This window comes from Arachis ipaensis, chromosome B09, assembly GCF_000816755.2.
Source record: "Arachis ipaensis cultivar K30076 chromosome B09, Araip1.1, whole genome shotgun sequence".
Classification (NCBI taxonomy): domain Eukaryota; kingdom Viridiplantae; phylum Streptophyta; class Magnoliopsida; order Fabales; family Fabaceae; genus Arachis; species Arachis ipaensis.
Genome location: NC_029793.2, coordinates 73,342,866 through 73,349,678, shown reverse-complemented (window position 1 = coordinate 73,349,678; position 6,813 = coordinate 73,342,866). Strand labels below are relative to the sequence as shown.

General features: G+C 36.8%; 1 long non-coding RNA gene across 1 annotated transcript; it reads left to right on the top strand.

The window, feature by feature from the left end:
• LOC110267214 lies at window positions 1-6,264 on the top strand. Its single transcript, XR_002354574.1, has 2 exons — window positions 1-382; window positions 5,986-6,264. It is a non-coding gene; the product is annotated as an uncharacterized LOC110267214 (long non-coding RNA).

The window sequence follows — 6,813 nt, the reverse complement described above, 5'->3', positions numbered from 1 at the left end:
CAAAAGTTGTCTTCACCGATCTAACTTAAGCCATCTGCCTTATTTTATGTATTTTCTAAAGAACCTTCCCCTCCTCCTCAATTAGAAAGACCAGACCCAGCTGTTGCTGAAAGGATAGCCATTGTGCTCAAGTTCCTTAACTAAACCTTAGATGAGATTGCCTCAAATACAGAAGTTAAGGCACGTCTTATCGATGCTACACCCTTTCTCTACAACAGGATCTCGACTGAGGCTCTTTCTTCTCTTGGGGTATTCATGAGATTGTTTATGCTCTTTCCTCCAAGCTTCAAGAGTCACAAGAGGTATTGGACAAGTCAGTCAAGGCCTTGGCCGAGCATGATAAACAGCTCAAAAAACGTGACGAGGCCAAGTCTCAGATCAAGTAAGTTTTATCAAAAGGCTTTTCCCAAAAAAAAAAAAAAGAATATAATTAGTAATTCTATTCTAGTTCAATGCATGTTTACTATCTTACATGATATGCATGCTTATGTGATTTGATGAATGACAACATGTGCTTATGATTCATGCTATAACTAGTGTTTTGAAAAGTAAGAAACTTATATCTTTTACATGTGTTTAACCTAATCTATTTGATTGATTGTATGGTAAATGAAAAATTAAAGTAAATGCATGACATATATTCTATGATATAACATCAAGTTTGATGAGTGATTTTGATAGATATGAAATTTTGACGAAGAAGAGTTGATATAACATCTTTGTAATGAGCATAAGATATTCATCTTTAGGTGTGACCTTGTTAAATCCCTGAAATCAATAGAAATTCTTAATTTTTCATTTTTCTTTAGTACAGGGACAATATTTGAAATTCAATCAACATACCAAGTGGTGCAAATGAACCTTACTTTAAACGGTTGCTCAATGTCTTAATCTTTACTATTATTTAAGGTGTGAAGTGCCTTAGTGCTTGCTTTATGGGTCGAGCATCTAGGATAGGGCAAAGTTTATGCTCGATAAGCTCTCTATCCAAGCTAGGCATCTCATCACACTCCCAAACAAAACAATCCTGGTACTCTTTTAATGCCTTTATCAATCCTTTCTTGAAAGAAGGATCCAAGAGTCAACTGATATAAGTGATTCGACACTTTCCTTTATTTTTTACCTTCTCTAAAGGATCCTATACTTCAATTTCCTTATTGTGTAAGTCTTCAAAGAACAAATCAGACTTGCCGAACCCTAATGGGCCAAAATCATATATACAACCCAGTTCATGTTTTCCTGTGCATTCTTTCATCTCAGTCATATAGGGTGAGAGTCGAGCCAGTGCCTTGAAAAATCCATCAAGTGGATTTCATGGCCAAGATCTCCTTGGCTTTCAGGACCAATTTCATGTCATAGACCCAACATAGCAGCCTTTAGAGTGAGGGGTCAAAGGTGCTCATATCAATATTCAATGGTTTGACACTAGCATGATATTCCTTGAAGCTGACGTTCATTTGCTTGACGTAGCAAGGGATGTCATCTATATCGATTTCTTCAATCCTATCATTCTCATCCTGTAAAACTCAAGAGATTAGTAAATAATTAGCGAATAAATTAGTTATTAATAAAGAAAATTAGAAAATAGAATTTTATAGTTTAATGTGGTAGAATTAATTAAAATATAAATTTTGACACCAATTTTAAAGAATTTGGCCCAAGATTGTGCCGAACGGGCCGAACTGGACAAACTGGGTCCAAGGCCCGACCCACAATACACATACACTTGATAAAACCCCATATTCTTTCTCTATTAAGCATGAACGCTGAAACAAGTCAAGGAGAGAAGAGTTTGAGTTCCAAAACCTAACCCTCTAATCAAATCAAGATAACTTTTGATCTGGAGCTCCGATTGCTGCACCGTTTGTGGCGACGCGACCGCAACGTCGAGCTCTATAAAATTTAGTACATTGTAAGATAAGGAGGTCACGTTTTCTTTCTCAATTTCTTCCTTCTGAATTTGGAAATTTAGTAGCTTAGAGGTTGAGGTTTTAGTGAATTTGATATTCTAGGGTCAATCTAACTTGGAGAATTAGCGGACTCTTGTTTGATTAAGGTACATACAAGGTAAGGATCCTCAAAACCTAGTAAATTCCTTGGTTAATTGTGAATGAGCATTAAGTTGGTGTATGTGAATGTGATAATATATGTTAGGTAGTGTATATGTGAGATTAGAAGTCAATTGAAGAGATTGGATGCTTGTTTAAGCCTTGGGTGCTGAGGTTTTGGTGTCGGAGGCTTGTGACCTCGCCAATTTAGGTGTTTTTGGATTAGGGGAGAAATCGGCCATGGTATGATTTTGGTTTCTCATATATAATATGTAATGTCTGGCGAAAACTTAGGCTAGAAGACCATAGGATAGGTTGGAATGATAAAGTATGTTAAATGCGTAGCACTTGATGATAATTGTTGTTATGGGTTGAGTGTTTGTTGATGATTATTGTTTGTGATGGAACTAGAATGTTAATTAATGATTGAATGATGATTGACAAGTTGATAATGATGAATATGCATAGATGATGGATTGTCGATGATCTTGTTTATTAATTGAGGAATTTGGGCATGAGATGGTGTAATATTGAGGTACGATTGGTTATGGTATAATGGGGAGATTTTGGTGCTGTAAATGGTATATTATGGTGTTAGTTTGTATGAGTGGTATGTGGTATTGAATTTGGTTTTGGTAAGAATAAAGGTTTATGAACTTTTGTGAAAAACTGATTTTTGGCCAAACTTCGACGAGCCATAACTCAGCTTTTGGACCCCCAAATTATTCTAAATTTATTCCATATGAAAATTGGGTCCATGAAGTTAATGCTATTGGAAGAATGGATGAAAAATATTTTAAAACAAAAAAATTTTGCGCATCGAAAGTTTGGAGTGCAAAGTTAAAAATTCTGTAGCATTCAGCATTTTTGCTGTTCTGCTTAACTTACGTACGCGACCACTGTACGTGACGCGACCAACTTAATCGGGTTGGGTATCTCGCGTACGCGAGCAAGGTATTTGCGTACGCGAGGATAAAAAATTTTACGGTCACGCATACGTGTGGCCCACGCATATTCGTGACCTTTTAGTAATGCACTCCCACGCGTATCCATGGCCCACACGTATGCGTGATCCCTGAAATAAGCAAAGTGAGTTTTGTAAGAACCGGAGTTTTTCACGTAAAACTGTTTTAATAAAAATCATAATTTTAGTGAACGGAATAGATTCAAAATTTATAAGTTTTAATTTGAAAATATAAAGGTGAAATTTGATTTCAATTTTTCTGAGTTGGAAAATGTATCTTTTTCAAAAAGTTTTTGTAAAAATGCATACTAGCGCTTAAGGTGGCAGTACCGGCTCTAGTCTGTCCAGTACTGCGTATTTTGGAAAATAAGATTTTGAAAATTGATTTATTGTTTTGAAAGGACAAAAAAATAATTTAGAATTGAAAACTGGACAATAATCATAAAGGTTTGGGCCTAAAGTGGGCCAAACAGACCTAAAACGCTAATGGGTTGGACCGGGCCCAAACCGGGCCTAAGGCCCAACATATATATAGTTTATTAATGAGCAATCAGCTCATTTTTCACCCCATACGAGAGAGAGTTCGGATTGAGAGAAGAGAGGTGAGCTTTGGTGGCTTGTTGGTGAGTTGAAAGCTTGTTGGACTCCAATCTTTGTGCGGTGTCCATTTTGGGGAGCGGCCAAGGTATGGTTTTGGTCTCCTCTATGTAATATGTAATATCACTGGACACTTAGGCTAGTTTACTTTCAGATAGGTTGAAAGATGTTATTGTATGATTAATTGTATATAAATTTATGCTTGATGATGGTTTGGATGTAGGATGAATGGGTTTGAATGTGATGATATACATATTGTTAGATGATGATTATTGATAAGTTGTGTTGGTGGGTGTTGAGATTTGAAGATGGATGTTGATGATGATTTTGATTGTTGGTTATTGGTGTTGATGAGTTTTATGATGGATTTGGTTAATGTTAGATATTGTTTGGTAATGATTACTGGAATTAATGAGGATTTGTTTTAGTTGTTGAGGTTGTTGTTGGTTGATGATGATTATGAGTGTGGATTTATGATTGAATTGGAAATTATGAATTGGTAGTGATATATGGTGTAATGGTTGAGTAATTTAGGTGTGAAATTGAGGAGAATGATATGAAATGGTAAGATGTTGGGTATGGTAGTGTTTTATGATGTTTGAGCAGGTTTTGATTTGGTTTTGAATTGAGAGTTTGTTAAAATTGAGGTTTTGAGATTTTTGGTAAAAGCGAATTTTTGGTGAACTTTGATGGATCATAACTTGAGCCTCAATTTTCAAAATTTGTTGGAATTTGCTTTAAATTAAAGTTCATGGAAAAATCTTTAAATGGATGTAATGTTTGTAGGAAATGGATTCTTGTAGAGGAAGTTATGATTATTCAAAGTTCGGTGTCAAAATCTGAAATTCTGTGCATGCTGCAGAATTTGTGATTTCTGGTTTGTGTGCGCAAGCACAGCCTTGTGCGAGTCACCAAAAAAAAAAGCACAGCCTTGTGTGCACGTACACCCCTGTGAGTTTTTGAATCTGTGCGCACGCACACACAGGGGAAGGCTTGCTGTTGAAAGCACTAGCACGACTTGTGCGCGCACACAACCAACGAAGTTTTGCAACCTGTGGCGCACGCACAGCCCTGTGCACATGCACACGTTGGAAGGTGCACTCTGTTGAGGGCATTCGCATGCCTTGAGCGGATGAACAGAGTTGAAAATTTTACTACCTGTGCGTACGTACACATTGAAAACTTTCTTGGGCGTGCGCGCGCACACTCCTATGCGTATGCACATGCCCTGTTTTTCAACCATAATCTTGTTTTTAACTGTTTCACCTTCCCAACAAGTTTGTAAACTTCTGTGACACCTATTTAAGACTCTTTGGTTTATTTTCGGGTACCGAAACTTGGGAAAGGTCCTAGGAGATTTAAGTTGTGTTTTACTTTGAAAAGTTAGAGAACGGAGGTTTAGGTTTCTGATGTATTGATGATGAGTTTAGTTGAGAGAGAAGGAAGAGTAGTGAACTTGGTGATTACTGACAACGAATTGAGAAACTGATGAACTGATGAGTTCGGAATGGAAAATTATGAATTGAGGATGGTTATGATAAGTTGAGAACTTGGAAAGGAATAATGAGAAAATTATTGGATTATATGAGAGTGTGCGGAGCCTATATGTCCGACGTAGCAGATTTCTCTGCTGCATGAGTAGTTGTTGTTGAGAGTGTGCGGAGCCTATATCTCTGGCGTAGCAGATTTCTCTGCTGCATGAACGGTTGTTATTTTTTCCTTCTCTATTGCATGAAGTGTACAGGGCCTATATCCCTGATGTAGTAGACTCCCTACTGTATGAGTGTGCAGGGCACTATATTTTTGGCGTAGCAGATTCACTGCTGCATGAGTGTGCAGGGCACTATATCTCTAGCGTGGCAGAAAAGGCTACATCTGGGAGGATGTGTCGGGTTGGAATTTACGGACCGACAAGTGATATCATGAGCCAATAGGACAAGCATTCATCATATGCATCTTTTAGATGCCTGTTTGCTTTGATTACTTGAGTTTGCCTAATTGTATAATATGTCTACTTGCTTCTTGAATTAATTATGATATATGAATACTACCTGTGTTTTACTTGATTGCATTATCTGTGACTATCTGGTGATGAGGAGGTTAGGTAGGCGGTGGCGATGGGATCGCAAGGAGGGTAGGTTGGTGAAGGCTGTGGGACAGCGGTGACTAGTTTTAGTTAGAAATCCCCTAAGATTAAATACATTGTTTATTATTTATGGTTTAAGTTTATTTATTTCATTAAGCTTGAATATCTGTTTGGTATGAAGCTCTAGGATTGCCTTTAGCATCCCAGGGTCTTACATCTTACATTACTGGGTACTGTTACCATACTGAGAATCTCCGGTTCTCATTCCATACGTTGTTGTTATTTTTCAGATGCAGGTCGCAACCCACCTCAGTGAGTTGCTTGATGGTAGCAGAGCGGAGGATCTTATTCTATTTTGTTGTTAGTAGGGTTATTTTGATTTGTACTCTCACTTTTGTATTTACTTTTGCTTTAGAGGCTTACTTTGAGAGTGATATTCTGTATAAGTTGTATACTTTCAAAACTATGTATGTCAGTATTTAACTAGTCGGCCCAAACTCCGCGGGCTGTGGCTAGTATCTTATGATTATTATACTCTTATATAATTATATATATCTTGTTACCTTACATTGTGGATCTTATCCTTTACGCTTGTAGCTTCGTGTGAATGTTTGTGCTTTGTAATTTCGTATTTGAGCTTATTTCCTTCATCGGGCATCTAGAATTATTATTCCTTCTATATATATATATATATATATGTAGGAGCCTTAGAATTGTCATAACTCTTGATTAACCTTTGCTTTACGGCATGAGGTAAAGCTTTGGGTAATTAGCAAGGTTGCGAAAACTGGACCGGTCATTGACCGGTCAAGCAACTGGTTCAATGGTTCAATAGTCCAACGGGGGTCAAACCGGTTTAATTAAATATACACTAAAATTATATAAAGATTCAATACATAATTTTAAATATACCAAATTTTCCTTGCTCCACCTGGCTCTGTTCCTCCAAAGGCTTCCTTTTTTCTAAATTAGTTGGCTAAGCTACATACAAAACTAAAGATTCCTGTTTTATTTTGATTAAAGTTTCAAAACCAAATCAACAGATATTATGAAAAAAATAAAACTGCATATCTAACTGAAACAAAGTTCTCATGTTTCTATAGCCTTTTCAATATTCT